The following is an 18518-nucleotide window of genomic DNA, read 5'->3' as shown; positions in this document are numbered from 1 at the left end:
ATTCAATTGCAAGGAGTGTAAGGGGACACTGGGCCACACAATGAGATTGGAGGAGAAGCGGTTTAACCTTAACCACTTTACCACCGGAGGATTTTGCTGTCTTCCGTCCAGGCCACTTTTTGCGATTCGGCGCTGTGCGACTTCAACTGACAATTGCGCGGTCGTGCGACGCCGTACCCAAACGAAATTTACGTCCTTTTTTTCCCACAAACAGAGCTTTCTTTTGGTGGTATTTGATCACCTGTGCGATTTTTACTTTTTGCGCTATAAACAAAAAAAGAGCGTTTATTTTGAAAAAATAACAATATTTTTAACATTTTTTTATATGAAATTCCCCCCAAAAAAGATGTAAAAACCAATTTTTTTAAAAATTTTTGGCCAATTTGTTTTATGCTACATATGTTTGGTAAAAAAAATCGCAATAAGCGTATTTTGATTGGTTTGCGCAAAAGTTATTGCGTTTACTAACAAAGGGAAAGATTTCTGTAATTTTTGGTGTTTTTTTTTAACGCGTAATGGCGGCGATCTGCGATTTTTTTTTGCGGGACTGCGACATTGCGGCGGACAGATCCTTGACTGACATTTTTGACACTTTTGGGGGTACCAGTGACATTACTGCAGTAATCAGTGCTATAAATATGCACTGTTACTGTAAAAATGACACTGGCAGGGAAGGGGTTAATTTTATTGGAGAGGGAGGGGTTAATGCATGCCTGGTGCTTACTGACGTGTAGGGGGGGAGGTGACTGTGTGAGTCATGGACAGATCGGATGTCCAGCTATGCTGAACAGTCCGATCTGTCACTCCCTGTCACTATGGAGATCCGCCCGCTGTGTTTACACACAGCGGGCGGATCTCCAGACTCGATCCCCGACGATCGGGTAAGAGCAGCGGCGATCGCCGCTGCTCCTCCCCTGGCCCGACTCCCGCTGTGAATGAAAACAGCAGGAGCGAGCCTCCGGCGGCGCGCAAGCGCCGCCCAGAAGGGGGAGTGTCTAACGACGTTAATACTACATCGCTGGACGATAACGAACCACTCTGCCGCAGTAGTATTACTGTGAGCGGTTCTAAAGTGGTTAAGCGACGCAGGGGATTTTTCGCTGTCAGGGTGACAAGGATGTTGAATCTTTCTTTTTTGCATAATTGGTGGTGTCAGTGAGGAGTATTGATATTTTAAAAAGACTCTTGGACGTGCATCTTAAATAACACAAATACAGGGACATTGGAAATAATTATTGACACTGATATGTACACCTACACAGGTTTAACTAGATGGAATATTGTCTTTATTCAACCTTACCTACTATGTAACTATGTTACTTTTTAAGATTGGGGAAGATTTTGAAGCCCTATCGGGTTTTATTCCTGTTTTTCCCTTTTAGGGACATTTGCTTTTACTTCCTGTCCAAGTGACAAATGTCTTCAATTCAAAAATAAGGAGAAATCTGTCTGACAGACAATCAACAGCAACAAAACACCTTTTTAATATAGTGGGGTAAAACTATAACCTTCATCATTTCAACCTCTGTGTGGATACTACCTAAAAGTGAGGAGACATCCTCCAGTAAAAACCCAACAAGGCTATTTATTTACTTAACCCATGGGTGCTCAACTTGTGTCCCCTCCAGCTTTTGCATAACTACAAGTTCCATGAGGCATTGCAAGGCTGACAGTTACATGCATGACTTCCAAAAGCAGAGGCATGATGGGAATTGTAGTTCTGCAACCACAAGTTGAGCACCCATGACTTAACAGATCCAAAAGTGAAAACAATAGTTATACTTTTACTTCATGTTCCTTTTGATCAAGTTAGGAATTCCTGCAGATTTGGTTGGAGTTAGAAATGTAGTTGTAGTGCTCACCCACTTGAAAAATTCTAGTACCAGTCAATGAAAATATGAAATTGGCCACTGAAGTTATTCTAATCCAGTGTTGTTTTAAGGGATAATTGTGATTTCTGCCTAGTCTGGAAAACCCAACTCCTATACCAGTCAAATGCCTGGCCTTAGCATTACACTAACAAGATCAGACATTAAGACATTAGAGCCACGCAAGACTCAAATAGCCTGAGAGGCTTAACAAGACTGTTCACTCTGTATCATTACACACAGTATCAAAAGCCGGGACGGCAGACCAATCTGTAATCATAGCAGTTTGATTCTAGATGTATAGCAGCTGCTCTCTCTGGTCTATTCTACAGAACAGGAAACTCTTCTCCTATTTATTCCTGTTACTGTAAATTAACTTGCTGGCCAATTAGGGGGAAAACATTGTTATGGGGTTGCATCAGTAAGATTGAGCATTGGCAGATTCCACTGCTCATCATTCCGAGTGAGACGTGTGCCCATCTAAGTATGTTCATAGTAGTGAGTTCTAGTCAATCTGCAGTTTTGGTGAAAAAAATGGCAAGACAAATATCTGTTCATTTTCATACATTGTTTTAATAAATGGTCTCTTCAAAAAGACCCTATGTGGTTAGGTAGTGTATACACTATACCACTGCCAATAAATCCCACAAACTGTATTCTCCACATAGAGTATGTAAAACTGAGTATGTATAAATTTTAAATTAGTATTGAAACTAGATCCTCAACATTATAACAATCCTCAAACATCCGCTAAACACAAAATTGTGGTATTAAATTTCCAAACTAGAAAACCACACATTTTATGATGGAATAATCGTGTCAGATGAGCAGTCAGAGTTCTTCCCTTCTAGTGTGCAATTCCTGTAATTTGGTCATAAAAGTGATATTCCTGAAGACAACCCAGAATTTTGATTCTATGGCGTATTTACTCTATATTTAAAGTTTTCCATTTTCTACAAAAATAACGTAAACCACCAAAGTTGTAGATTTCTGCCACAAATTAGGTCTTTTGTGAATTGAACAAAATATTTGGGAACAGATTTCTGCTTATTCTTTAAGTTAACCGAACAAAACTAAATGTTTCCATTGTGCATCTGATAACAATCCTTGGTATTTTTGGATTGGTTGACTGAAATGCTTAAGACAGTCAACTGCAAAACTATAAAATGTTCACTATAAAATAGTCATGGAAACAACCGTGCTAACCCGTCAGATATTGCACTATTAGTGCTGACCTCAATGAGAACTGACCTTTAGTTAACTGATAGCTTACATTACACAAATTTGTAGTGCGGCTGTTCTCCAGGATGCCTTAGAATAATGGGACCCAGTTCCTTTGGTGGAAATAAACTGACTGATTACCTTTTTAACTAGCCCTCTTGGAGATTTAGGTTGTAGTGGTATCTTGATCACTGACTTGTAGGGCAGGAGAGCTGAGAAGGTTCTTGTGGTATTTTCTCTTTCAGTCAGTCAGTTATTACATCCAGTGCAATTACTCTGTTTTCATCAAGTTAGCATATTCAGGAGCCTCTGAATTGGGAAGATTCCAGCATTGTTCATTCTCCTAGGGTAAAAGTCCTAATGAACTCAAGGCAGCTTAGCAACACATTCGCCTCGGGCCTGAGTCCAGGACAAGGAAATGTGCTAAATATTTAAAGTGGGGGAGCATGGCCAACTTCCAGCATGTGAGCAGCGTTTTACTGGAGCTCCATTCTGCCCGACCAGATCCTTCAGTGATCCTGTTGACCCTGCTGCTCCTAATCAGCCGTCTCTGCCTCTCTAGCCTGCCGAAACATACAGAGCAGATTGAGAGATGGTGAAGATAGGGAATGCCAGCTACACCAGGCTTCAAGCTTCCTATATTCTCCTGCACTGAACAGCAAGATAGCGCCGATCCACCTCGGGTCTTGGGGGATGTACAGCCATCATCTGCTGCTGATTCACGGATTGCATCTGCACTGGGTAAGTCCCTGGAAATCCCCCACCTGGGCTAGCTGATCTGCCATTATATTCTCCTGCTGAGGACAATGAACCAATCCCCCAGCAATATTGCCCCCACAGTAACCCCAAATGAGCTGACTTTATTGCAAATCATGGAGGCTATTCAGCACTGCCAGGCCTCTCTGACTACGCAAATAGATTAACTCCCGATGGATTTGTCATTCCTGAAGCAAGACGTTCATTATCTCAGGCATAGGGTCACTAATACTGAACAGCACATTGGTGATTTAGAAGATGTCACACGTCCTTTGCACACATCTGTTACTGACCTGCAAAAAAGCCAAGATGCCACTAGGCACAACAATCTCTGCATTTTGGGGTTTCCGGAAGGCTCTGAAGGTGAAAAATCTGAATCCGATTTTGGTCACTACTCAGGATTCCGAGTCAACTGGGAAAAATCCCTCCTGCATCAGTTGGACCAAGATGCCTCAATCTCTCTACCACCAATGTGTCCATTAAAAGTTGTTATAACCTCCCGTTATTTAGGTATTATAGTTAAACAGCTCCTTATATATTTAGAATAATTTGGACCCGCTCATTAATAAACTTAAAAGCACCTTAACCACTTAAGGACCCGGCCTATTTCTGCCACTTGATGTTTACAAGTTAAAATATTTTTTTTTTTTGCTAGAAAATGACTTAGAACCCCCAAAACTTATATATATTTTTTAGCAAAGACTCTGAAAAATAAAATGGCGGTTGTTGCAATATTTTTTGTCATGCGGTATTTGCACAGCAGTCTTTCAAACACCATTTTTAGGGAAAAAATAAATTTTACTGCATTTAAAAAAAACTCAGCAGTAAACTTAGCCCAATTTTTTTCTAGACTGTGAAATATAATGTTATGCCGAGTAAATATATACCCAACATGTCATGCTTCAAAAGTGCCAATGCTTGTTGAATGGCGACAAACATTGGTAATTAAAAATCTCTATAGGCGAAGCTTTAAAAAAGTTCTACAGGTTACCAGTTCAGAGTTACAGAGGTCTAGGGCTAGAATTATTGCTCTCACTCTAATGATCACGGTGATACGTAACATAAATGGTTTTAACACCGTTTACATATGTGGGCACGACTTGCTTATGCGTTCGCTTCTGTGCGCAAGCTCGGAGGGACGGGGTTCTTTACATTTTTTTTTTCTTATTTATTTTACCTTTTATTTTTTATTTTTACACTGTTCCTTTAAAAAAAAAATTTTAATCACTTTTATTCCTATTACAAGGAATGTAAACAGGTCCTCTTTAGGCCTCTCTCACACGGGCGTTCCGTATGTCCGTATATCACCCCATCCGTTTGTGGGTGATATACGGACATAATGCATGTCAATGGGATTGCGGATGTCAGCGGATAACCATCCGCTGACATCCAATTTGCGTCCTTTCAGTTCTGTTCCGTTTTTTGGAACGGAACTGAACCCTATTTTTTCTTCCATTTAAAAAACGGAAAGGACGCAAAATCAGATGTCAGCGGTGTCATCCGCTGACATCCGCAATCCCATAGACATACATTATGTCCGTATATCATCCGCAAACGGATGGGATGATATGCGAACATACGGACTGGATGACACAAGTGTCATCCGTGTCCATAAAAAAAAAAAAAAAGTGCCGGAGCGGATCACAATATGGTCCGCTCCGTGTGAAAGAGGCCTTAATGTGAGATCTGGGGTCAAAAAGAAATCAGATCTCACATCTACACTACAAAGAAAGAAAAAAATATTTCATTTTTTTTTCATCATGAAAAAATGGGCCCTTTAAAGCCATTGGGAGGAAGTGATGTATGAGGTCACTCCGGTTCCCCCAAGGCCATAGAGTCGAATGGGGGCCAGCTTCCCCTCACTCAACTTCCTGCCTAGGACTCGATTGGACCGGATTGTTTTCCTCACTACCGACGGCTCCAGTATCCAGTAAGCTGGAAAAATTACCAGGAAGCAGTGTTGGTGGGGGGGGGGGCACCTTTCCTGCTGCCCATAAAAGTGATCTGCCACTGGAACCACTTTTTTGAGAAAGAGGACCACCCGCCCTGTAAAAAAATACAGAAGTTATGGCACTATCTGCTGCCATAACCCCAGTCTTGAATGTCAAAGTAGGAATGTATAATTGCGGCGGGCGGCCCGGAAGTGGTTAAAGACTTGGTCCACTCTCCCTCTGATTCTACTGGGCAGGATAAATATTTTTTAAATTATATTCCTGCCATGTTTCCTCTACACACTGAGTAATTCTCCGGTATAAATCCCTGAACGTAGATTCTAAGAGATTGACCCCATTCTTACTTCTTTTATTTGGTGAGGCAAAGCTGTTAGGATTGCTAAAGATATGCTGCAATTGCCTATTCTGGAAGGAGGCCTGGCACTTCCTAACATGCAAACCGATTATATTGTTTCACAATTGGCCCACGCCCACTGGTGGTTTTACCCAGAAGTCAATAACGCTGCCACTGCTTTGGAAGCTGCTATCCTTACTTCCTATGAGTCCCTGTAGAATTTGCTTCATTGTCAATCCACAAAGAGCAGGGATAGTACAAGTATCTTATCCATGACACTCCGGATCTTTAAGCTCTCCAGACTGCTCCGATCAGGTGCGAATGCTATGTTCTCCCCTAATGCTCCATTATGTAATAACCAGTGTCTGCAGGAATTCTATCAAAGGACAGACGGAGCATTTTGGTTCAAAAAGGGAGTGAAACTAATCTCCCACCTGTTTGTCGAAAATACCTTCTGTTACTTTGCATAATTCTGTAGAGATTTTAATCTCCCTCCCACAGCTTACTTTCGATATCTCCAACTGCAACATACGGCTGCAGTGCAATTTAGTCACTGTGACATTTCTATACACGCCTCCCCCTTAGATTGACTGTTGACTGACCCTTCTCTTTCCAAACTAATCTTTACATACTATGCATCTCTTTCACATTCCACAACTGACAGACTTATTTGCACGGAACTTAAGTGGCGCTCAGATATACCAGATCTCACAAAGGAAATCTGGCAGGAAACTCTCCCGTTACAGTTCCCTGCGGTTATTTCAGCTAGAGATAAAGTTATTCAGACCAAATTTTTATATAGATCTTACTATACTCCATGTTTCCTTTATACGCCCTCCGCCATATATTCTAGATGCTCCCTAGCAGAGGGCACATATGTTATATGATGTGGGAATGTCAGCCAGTAAGAACGTTTTGGTCGGAAGTCACCGATTTTACTAGTTATGTTACCCAAATACCCAATATCTGTAATGCTTTAAGGTGTCTCTTTGGACATATTGATGATTAATCTCTTTCTCAAAACACACAACTTCTTATACTTCTAATTATGTTTTATGCTAAAAAATCCATCATTATGCAACGGAAATCCACAACCCCCCCCCCCCCCACTATACCATTTTGGCTTACACTTATTAATGAAGCTCTCCCATTATACAAATTAACGTATGAGGCTAGAGGCTGCCCCCTTAAATTCAATAAAGTTTGGAATCCATGGGTGGGTTCGGACCGCACTATAACCTCTAATACTTAAGTCATTAACCAAACATAAGGACCATTTGTAACTCCCTCTTTCACTCTTCTCTGACTAAATGTAATTCCATATACTAATGTTTTGATACCTTGATCCCTCCTCTTTTTCATCTGTGATTGAATATAAGATGTATGTTTACTATTTCCTTATTGATTCATTTACAATGAATGGACGTGTTCTTTAATACATACAGTGATATTTGAGTGTTGTTGTTGTTGAGTGTTGTTGTTTTAATGCCATTTGAATGTATATGGAGTAAAAAGAATGCACAGTACTATTAATATGTATTGCTATTAAATGAGGGGCTCCGGTCTTTGGGTCCCGCAATCAATGACTACCAAGGATGCCGGCCGATGCAGCGGTTGAAATACTGCTGAAGGGGTTAAGGTCTGGCGGAGGTACGAAATAAATACGAGTGACGTGACCGCGCAATCACGCGCTCCGTTGAAGTCCTCTGATGAAACGCGTTAGGCGGTGACTTGTGCGGTCACCCAGGCAACGGTACGCTGTACGGCAGCTTCCGCTATGATCGGGAACTTCCGGAACGCTGACGAGCAGACGGGAGACCGGTAAGCGGCCGGCAGAGTCTGTGGTGCCGATACCATTTGATTATATGCTGTTTTCTGATCTTTTTGATGTGAGTGTAATGGGTGAGGGGGGGAGAACTGAATAAAGAAGTGCATTTTGTATAAAGTGGTACTTCTCTATGTGCCTTTTTGCGGTTATCACCTTTTTATCTTTTTTTTACCTTTTTATGAGGTTATCACAGCCGTGAGTAGGGCTCTCAGAGCTCAAATATCTGGATGGTCCGGACGTGATTATACTATCCTTGCAGGCTCATATTGCAGAGGGATCTGGTAAGCGTGTACACTTTGGGTGTTTTACACGTGGTGAGGTGGAGGGACACAGTGTCAACTTTTGTTCCATACCGGAGATATATCCCTCACTGGGACCCCGCAAGAACTCGGTTTGTGACTGACTTTTCCACTATTGGACTGTTTCTCTATTTTATGTGTGACACATGTGATTTTAGAGATATTTATTTATTCAGACTGAGTTTTGACTATGGTCATAGCGCTGCTTGTGCATATTGATTAAGATCCTAATGATTGATACGCACCTTTTATTGATATTTGAGTGTCGTTTGCTCTATTTTCCTTTGGTTATGTTATTTTATATATTTTATTTTATGTTTCATAAAGTTAGCCGTTTTTTTTTTTTCTTTTTTAGTGTACATCTACTTGTGAGATCTGAGGACTTTTTGACCCCAGTTCTCACAATAAAGAGGTCCTGTCATGGCTATTTCTATTACAAGGAATGTTTACATTCCTTGTAATAGGAATAAAAATGATTATTTTTTTTTTTTAAACTGTGTAAAATAAAAAATAATAAATAAAATAAATAGGAAAAAAATTAAAGCGCCCTGTCCCTGTTAGCTCACAGGCATAAGCGAATGCATACGGAAGCCCCACCCACATATGTAAACGGTGTTCAAACCACACATGTGAGGTATCGCCACGATCGTTAGAGCAAAAGCAATCATTTGAGCCCTAGACCTTCTCTGTAACTCTTAGCTGATAACCTGTAGAAATTTTTAAATTGTCGCCTATGGGATTTTTAAGCACCAAAGTTTGTCGCCATTCTGCGAGCGTGCGCAATTTTGAAGCATGACATGTTGGGTATCTATATATTCGGCGTCAAAAATAGGCTTGGTCTTAAAGTGGTTAATCTTCTACAACTGCCATGATGCTGCACATGTGATCAATTATGACGCCAGCCATTGGATGGTTTGACAGGTCGTTGAGAGCACAACGAATGGGGGTGTTACGTTCCCGGCATGAGCCGGAAATATAACAGTTTTTTTAAATGGTTAAATGGATGGGTTTACCCCTAGCACTGATCATCAGGCCACCAAATCCTGGTGATTGGCTAAATTGGTAAATATTCATAATACAAACTGTTACTTTTTTATCACAGCTTGCTGGAACATGCCAAATCCTTCTACAAGCTACCTGTAAGTAGGTACTTCTTCTAAGGCTGGGTTCACACTTATGCGAATAGGATGCATCCCCGCATCCAATTCGCATGACAGGAGACTGTGACCTGCTTTTAATAGAGCTGGTTCACACTCCTCCGGGGCGGCTGAGGAGCGAATTGCACAGGGGTCCTGTGCATCTTTGGCTCTATTTCAGGTCCAAATTCAGGCAAAATTTGGGCCTGATTCATCCCTGAAATGGAGAACAGGGATGCACTGAACCCCCTGCTGTGAGCCACATGGGAATCAAGTGTGAACTCATCCAGAATGTTTTTTTTTTTCCTACCTGGCCGGTGAGAATTGGATTTGGTGTCAATTTGGAACTATAATAGATACAATATAAATCAATTCATACAAAGTTAAAGATTCACCATTCACTAATTCATCTTTCTAACTTGATCCCTCTATATAATTCTATTAGTTTCAAACTTTTGCCTTCAGGGCTTCCTCTGAGCCTTGCCTTTTTTTTGAAATTCTCTCCCATGTAGGTTTTGGCACTTGTATTTCCTATTTGGTTTTGGCCAGAAAAATAACATCTTTCAAAAGAAGTCAACATGAGTTTACTCAGCTTAAAATGGTTGTAAGTAGGTTTTAAAGTGCAATGCACTTTAATTCCAGAATAAACAATTATAGGTTTCTTATGTGCCATACACACAGCATACTTAGAAAAAGTAAAAAAATATTTCTTACCTTGTAGATGCTTTTTAGGAGAAGGAGCCTGGCTGACTACAAGCATTTGTGAACAAATTCAGTTTGATCTGTCCCAATAGAAAGGCTTAGGACAGGCTCAGTTTCATCTCAATAACATATGATGCATGAAACCCGGCGTTTAAATATTTAACCCTTTATTAGGATAGTGTTCAAATCTAGTTTACAACTGAAAATAAAGATCTGAAAGCACAGTACAGACAGGGATAATTATGGCAAATACATCTCCATAGACAAAAGAGAGCAAAGGCAGCACCACATCCAGCTTAAAATCTAGATGTTAATTTATAAATTCATGAGAAGAAATAACATGAAATGCACTCACAGTTCAAAGAACAATTCAGCAGACGCACATGTGCTTAGACTGGACTGCACCCAGGGAGGGGGATCATGCTCTGCTTCAGTATGTCACAGTACATGTTGGCAATCATGGTTCCCTCAATGAACTGTAGCTCTCCAGTGTCGGCAGCACTCATGCAGCCCTAGACCATGACACTCCCACTGCCATGCTTGACTGTAGGCAAGACACACTTGTCTTTGTACTCCTCACCTGGTTGCCACCACACACGCTTGACGTCATCTGAGCCAAATAAGTTTATCTTGGTCTCATCAGACCACAGGACGTGGTTCCAGTAATCCATGTCCTTAGTCTGCTTGTCTTCAGCAAACTGTTTGTGGGCTTTCTTGTGCATCATCTTTAGAAGAGGCTTCCTTTTGGGACGACAGCCATGCAAACTAATTTGATGCAGTGTGCAGCGTATGGTCTGAGAACTGACAGGCTGACCCCCCCCCTCCTTTCAACCTCTGCAGCAATGCTGGCAGCACTCATCTGTCTATTTCCCAAAGGCAACCTCTGGATAGGACACAGAGCACGTGCACTCAACTTCTTTGGTTGACCATGGTGAGGCCTGTTCTGAGTGGAACCTATCCTGTTAAACTGCTGTATGGTCTTGGCTACTGTACTGCAGCTCAGTTGCAGGGTCTTGGCAATCTTCTTATAGTCTAGGCCATCTTTATGTAGAGCAACAATTCTCAGAGAGAGGTGCCATGTTGATCTTGCAGTGACTAGTATGAGAGAGTGAGAGCGATAACAGCAACTTTGACACACCTGCTCCCCATCCACACCTGAGACCTTGTAACACTAACAAGTCACTTGACACTGGGGAGGGAAAATGGCTAGTTGAGCCCATATTGAACATGTTCACTTAGGGGTGTACTCACTTTTGTCTAGACAATAAGGGGTGTGTGTTCAGTTATTTTGAGGGGACAGCAAATTTACACTGTTATACAGCTGTACACTCACTACTTTACATTGTAGCAAAGTGGCATTTCTTCAGTGTTGTCACATGAAAATATATAATAAAATATTTACAAAAATGTGAGGGGTGTACTCACTTTTGTGAGATACTGTATGTATTCTTACCAACCAAAATGCAACTGATCCAATGCCTGTTGTAACCACACCTTATTATTACAGTGCCTTGCGAAAGTATTCGCCCCCTTGAACTTTTCGACCTTTTGCCACATTTCAGGCTTTAAACATAAAGATATAAAACTGTAATTTTTGTGAAGAATCAACAACAAGTGGGACACAATCATGAAGTGGAATGACATTTATTGGATATTTCAAACTTTTTTAACAAATAAAAAACTGAAAAATTGGGCGTGCAAAATTATTCAGCCCCCTTAAGTTAATACTTTGTAGCACCACTTTTGTTGCGATTACAGCTGTAAGTCGCTTGGGGTATGTCTCTATCAGTTTTGCATATCGAGAGACTGACATTTTTGCCCATTCCTCCTTGCAAAACAGCTCAAGCTCAGTGAGGTTGGATGGAGAGTGTTTGTGAACAGCAGTTTTCAGTTCTTTCCACAGATTCTCGATTGGATTCAGGTCTGGACTTTGACTTGGCCATTCTAACACCTGGATATGTTTATTTGTGAACCATTCCATTGTAGATTTTGCTTTATGTTTTGGATCATTGTCTTATTGGAAGACAAATCTCCGTTCCAGTCTCAGGTCTTTTGCAGACTCCATCAGGTTTCCTTCCAGAATGGTCCTGTTTTTGGCTCCACCCATCAATTTTAACCATCTTCCCTGTCCCTGCTGAAGAAAAGCAGGCCCAAACCATGATGCTGCCACCACCATGTTTGACAGTGGGGATGGTGTGTTCAGGGTGATGAGATGTGTTGCTTTTACGCCAAACATAACGTTTTGCATTGTTGCCAAAAAGTTTGATTTTGGTTTTTATCTGACCAGAGCACCTTCTTCCACATGTTTGGTGTGTCTCCCAGGTGGCTTGTGGCAAACTTTAAATTACACTTTCTATGGATATCTTTAAGAAATGGCTTTCTTCTTGCCACTCTTCCATAAAGGCCAGATTTGTGCAGTCTACGACTGATTGTTGTCCTATGGACAGAGTCTTCCACCTCAGCTGTAGATGTCTGCAGTTCATCCAGAGTGATCATGGGCCTCTTGGCTGCATCTCTGTTCAGTCTTCTTGTATGAGCTGAAAGTTTAGAGGGACGGCCAGGTCTTCGTAGATTTGCAGTGGTCTGATACTCCTTCCATTTCAACATTATCGCTTGCACAGTGCTCCTTAGGATGTTTAAAGCTTGGGAAATCTTTTTGTATCCAAATCCGGCTTTAAACTTCTCCACAACAGTATCTCTGACCTGCCTGGTGTGTTCCTTGCTCTTCATGATGCTCTCTGCGCTTTAAACGGACCTCTGAGACTATCACAGTGCAGGTGCATTTATACGGAGACTTGATTACACACAGGTGGATTCTATTTATCATCATTAGTCATTTAAGTCAACATTGGATCATTCAGAGATCCTCACTGAACTTCTGGAGAGAGTTTGCTGCACTGAAAGTAAAGGGGCTGAATAATTTGCACGCCCAATTTTTCAGTTTTTTATTTGTTAACAAAGTTTGAAATATCCAATAAATTTAGTTCCACTTCATGATTGTGTCCCACTTGTTGTTGATTCTTCACAAAAAATTACAGTTTTATATCTTTATGTTTGAAGCCTTAAATGTGGCAAAAGGTCGCAAAGTTAAAGGGGGCCGAATACTTTCACAAGGCACTGTATATAATGGGCCTTCATCATTTATTAAATCAGTTAAAAGATCTCTATAATAATAAATACATAGATGTTAATATAGGTTGAAATGAAAATGACAAATTACTTTATATATATTGTTAAAGAGAAAGTGAGTGGAAATTTAACAATATAAGAAATAGATGCTAATAAGATGCTAATCCCCTGTATGCGCCCCCAGGCATATATGACAAAAGTATGCCTCTTACTGCAATGCATGTAAGTGAGGACTTTGATTAACTCCATAGAAATATTTTTTGAAAACTATACATTGTGTTTTTTGTGACTGATGTGAAACTGATGACAGTATTTATTTAAGATTACCAGAATGTGATACACCTGCTGTTGGTCCTGAGGAAGCAAATTGCGAAATGCGTCGACCGACCAGCAACAAGGATATACTTACTTCAATCAATGGATTGAATGTAGATAGGTGTTCACATATATACTCTATAAGGAGATTGTTATCACATAATCTGTAGTTCTTTAAAAGTAGTCGTGTTGGGCACCTACTATGTTTAAATGTTGTAAAATAAAAGATGATTTTTTAAATATAACACATCTGCCTCTTGTTAGTGCCATTAAAATCCACTACAAGCCAGACTGTGTCCTGCAAACGCTTTGCATACATATCGATATATATTAGAATGTGGTAAAGGTTTGTTCCCTTTTTTGTTTTGAAGTGTAACAAATTACTTGAAGTGATATGGAAGGACAAAAGGATTGTTTTCGTTCTGTCTTCCATTTACACAGATACGACAGTCCAAATCACACCGGCAACTGGTGTTGTTGAGAAGCCCCTCTGTGTCCATAACTACAACCTTAACATGGGAGGGATGGACTTCAACGACCAAATGATGGTGCCGCACTTAATTGCCCGTAATGCCAGACGCTGGTACAAAAAAGTGTCTGTATACTTTATCCAATTGGCTCTGCTGAACGTTTATGTGCTATACAAAGTGTCAGGAAGAAGTGGATCCTTCCTAAAATTCCAGGAAGAGATCATCACAGCCCTTCTTAATCCAGAAGGTGCTGTGGTCCAAATGTATAATCCAGATGCAGTGACCTGGCTGCATGAGAGGCATTTTCCGTATGTCCTCCCTGGTACCCCTACCCAAAGAGCAACCCAAAGAAGATGTTCTGGCTAAAGAAAACGCAGATCCCTCCTGTCCTGGTCTGTCCTGGTCAACCTGGTCTCTAGGGGAGTATTAGTAAAGGTACAGCATGGCACAGTCTAGGGCACACTTTCACGTAGGGTCTGGATAGATGTTGGAAGGCTATAGAATTTTGAGAGACCCTAGCCTGGAACATTTAAAGTTTTTTTACAGTTACAATAGAAGTAAAAAAAAAAAGGAAAAAAAATAAAACATTTAAAAATAAAAAAGCCAAAAATAGTTGTTGTTCTATTGTGGTAATTTTCTGTTCTTACTGTTTTACTGTACTTTATAATATACTGCTGTACTGTAATGTTGCATTGTTCCTGTTTCTCATTGTTAACCATAGTTTTCTTTGCAGATACCACCATTCTACTGTTTAACTGCACTGTAAATATTATATTGTAATGTTTTATTGTTACTGTGTTTTATTGTTAACCATTATTTGCTTTGCAGGTACACTCATCAGCTGCAGCACTGATCTTTGTATCCTGACAGCATTCGCTTTCACCACTGCAGTTAAAAAAAGAGCATATATGGCGAAGCATAGGGGATGGGGTGGACACAGAGGGCGTATCTCCCCTATGCTTCGCCATATATTTTTTAACACTTTTCTTGGCAGAGATTTCTTCATCCACATCGATCAATGTGACTGCAGGAGTCCATTAGGTTCTCTTTTTTCGTTCAGCCCACAGGCTGCATGAAAAAAAAGAACTTTACAATATATGCCCAACAAGGACCAGCTACGTACTGGTACATCGCTGGACTTTGAGTGTCCATACCGGGATGATGCCTGCAGGTTTATGCATTATCTTGGTACCATTTTTTTCAGTCAGCGGTCGACTTTCATGTAAAAGCAATCCTAGCGGCTAATTAGCTGCTCGATTGCTTTTACAAGCAGTGGGAGGGGACATCACCTCTCCCACGCCTTCCACGGTTTTCTTGGGTGCTCCTGTTTCACCAGGTAACAGAGAATACAGCCGGTGGTTCCGTCAGCTGACCAAAGATTAATTGGAGACCGAAATGGCTCCAATCATCTCTATGGCCTAAGATACCAGAAGCTACGAGCATTTTATCACTTTTTTGCTGGATATAAACAGCGCCATTTTTAAATTGGAAAAGAATCTTATTACACCGATCTTGGTGTGGTCAGATGCTTTAAGGGCAGAGGAGAGATCTAGAGTCCAAAAGACCCCAATTTTTCAAAAAAATAGTGCCTGTCACTACTTATTGCTATCATATGTGATAGTTACATTCCCTGTCATAACAATAAAAGCGAGAAAAAATATATATGAAAGGGAAAGTGTAAAAATAAAATAAAAAAGCAAAATAAATAATAATAAAAAAAATATATATTAAAGCACCCTTGTCCCTCTGTGTTTGCGTGCAAAGGCGAACGCAAGCATCGGTCTCGTGTCGTATGTAAACCAGCAATTGCACCATGCATGTGAGGTATCACTGCAGGGCAGTAATTCTAGCAGTAGACATCCTCTATAAATCTAGTAGTAACCTGTAAAGGCTTTTAAAAATGTACGTAGTTTGTCGCCGCTGCACAGCCATGCGCAATTTTAAAGCATGTCATATTTGGTATCTATGTACTTGGCATAAGATCATTTCTTACCAAACAATTGGGCAATAAATTGTGTTTTTGTGCATTAGATTTCAGAAAGTGTTTTTTTTTTTCAAAAAAATTGCGTTTGGAAAAATGTCTTCGCAAATACTGTGTGACAAAAAAAATTGCAACACCCACCATTTTATTCTGTAGGGTCTCTGCTTTAAAAATATATAATGTTTTGGGGTTCAAAGTAATTTTCTAGTAAAAAAAAAAAAATTTCATGCAAACAAAAAGTGTCAGAAAAGGCTTGATCTTCAAGTGGTTAGAAGAGTGGATGATGTGTGGCAAAAGCTTCTAATATTGAGCATAAAATGGACAAAGGACAGTCTTAATACCCCCCACATTTCTCTGTTTTGGAAAGTCACAGTTTCGGAGGCCATGAAGTTCCAAGATAGCATAGTAGATACCCCATGGTATTTTGCTAACAGGCATAGTGAGTATTTTGCAGCTCTCATTTGTTTTAAATAATAAAGAAAGAAAAGGAAAAGGTATTTTTTCTCTTTTTTTCAATTTTCAAAACTTTGTGACAAAAAGCGAGATCTGCAAAATACTCAACATGCCTCTCAGCAAATAGCTTGGGGTGTCTACTTTCCAACTAGGGGTCATTTGGGGGAGGGGTTTGTGCTATCTTGGCATTTCATTGCCTCCGAAACTGTGATAGGTAGTGAGCAGTGAAATCAACACCCTTAGAAACCCTGAATACCATGATTGATTTTTGGGGTCCTGTACGCGGCTAGACTCCCAAAAAGTCTCACACATGTAGTATCCCTATACATGTCTCACACATGTAGTATCCCTATGCTAGGAGAAGCAGCAGAATGTATTTTGAGGTGTAATTTCACATATACTCATGGCATGTTTGAGCAATATATCATTTAAGTGACAACTTCGTGTAAAAAAAAAAAATAATAATTAGTAATTTTTCCCCGAAAACTTGGGGCAAAAAATAAAATATTCCATGGACTCAACATGCCTCTCAGCAAACCGCTTCGGGTGTCTTCTCTCCAAAATGGTTTGTGCAATCTTGATATTTCAGGGCCTCTGAAACTGTCATAGGTAGTGAGGAAGTGAAATGAGCAGTTTACACCCTTAGAAAGCCTGAAGGCGGTGATTGGTTTTCGGGGTCCTGTACATGACTTGACTGCCACAAAGTCTCACACATGTGGTATCCCTGTACTCAGGAGAAGCAGAAGAATGTTTTTTTGGGTGTAATTCCACATATACCCATGGCATGTGTAAGCAATACATAATTTCAATGACAACATTGTGTGTTTTTCTTTGTCATTTTAAACACTTGTGACAAAAAAATTAAATATTCAATGACTCAACATGCTCTTTCAGCAAATTCCTTGGGGTGTCTACTTTCCAAAAAGGGGTAATTTGGGGGGTTTTGTACTGCCCTGCCATTTTATCAAGAAATGAGATAGGCAGTCAGAAAGTAAAAGCTGCGTAAATTCCAGTATATACACCATAGTTTGTAGATGTTATAACTTTTGCACAAACTAATACATTTACGCTTTTTGAGATTTTTTTTATCAAAGACATACATTTTGTTTGGGTACAGCATTGCATGACTGCAAAATTACCAGTTAAAGTGGCGTTGTGCCAAATTGCAAAAAATGACCAGGTCATTAAGGGGGTAAAACCTTCCAGTCCTTAAGTGGTTAATACTGGGTGCAGGGGCATAGGTAATGGCATGCAGTTCTCAGGGTGAGTATAAGTTGTTTAGCGTAGATTAGAAGAAAAGACATGCCCATGTGTATAGAAAGTTGCATTGGAGTTTGGGAGAGGGTGGGTTATAATCAGGTTTTGATCAGGCATTACATTTTTATAGATACACAGTTAACGGTTTTGGTGTAGTATAAGAAAGGTTGGGGGGAGGGAGGAAGAGAAAGGCAAAAGAAGAGAAAAAAAAGGGGGAAGGATGGGGAGGGATAATGTCTCTTACTCCCCTTCCATAGGTTGTAGTGATTAAGTGCAGACCCCTCAAGGGTGTGGGTAATGAATGGGGGGGGGGGGGCAGTATAGGGTGAAGGTCTGAAGGCTGGGAATGTAAGATTAACTTGAAGTAAAGCTGAGTAGGAAGTGGCCAGGGTATGGAGTATAATCGTCCTGTAGTTAAAGTTGAGTGGGGGGGGGAGTAGTCAGTCGGGTGAATTCTGGAGTCGGCTGAAAGGGGGTCCAACGCTAAAGCTATGTAGGTCATTTCCTCCATCTTAGCTATTTTATGAAGACTAGTAAGCCATTCCTTTTTTTTGGGGGGGGGGGGGTGCATGGCTAATGACTTATAATAGATTTTATGTGGTAAGAAGGAATGGTGTGAGAGGAATTGGGCTGGGGGATGGTCCAAGTCATAGGTAGTCACGAGTGAAATGATGTGGTGCACCTCGGTCCAAAAGGCTTAAATACGTGGGCATGGCCACCAAATCACAGAGTCTATATTATACATTACTGTGTCATATATTCATATCACAGTTGTTTTGTATTTGTTTTAACATTAGTCTTTGTTTTATACTACTAT

At 40.4% G+C, this 18518-nt stretch overlaps 1 protein-coding gene across 1 annotated transcript in view; it reads left to right on the top strand.

The window, feature by feature from the left end:
- Nucleotides 1-18518, top strand: part of TNIP3 (TNFAIP3 interacting protein 3) — a 72827-nt gene that overhangs the window by 48867 nt on the left and 5442 nt on the right. The gene's annotated exons all lie outside the window — the stretch shown is intronic.

The sequence above is a fragment of the Pelophylax lessonae genome (assembly GCF_965119305.1).
Source record: "Pelophylax lessonae genome assembly, chromosome: 1".
NCBI classification, from domain to species: domain Eukaryota; kingdom Metazoa; phylum Chordata; class Amphibia; order Anura; family Ranidae; genus Pelophylax; species Pelophylax lessonae.
The sequence above is the reverse complement of the archived record's forward strand: the minus strand, read 5'-3'. Positions and strand labels throughout refer to the sequence as shown.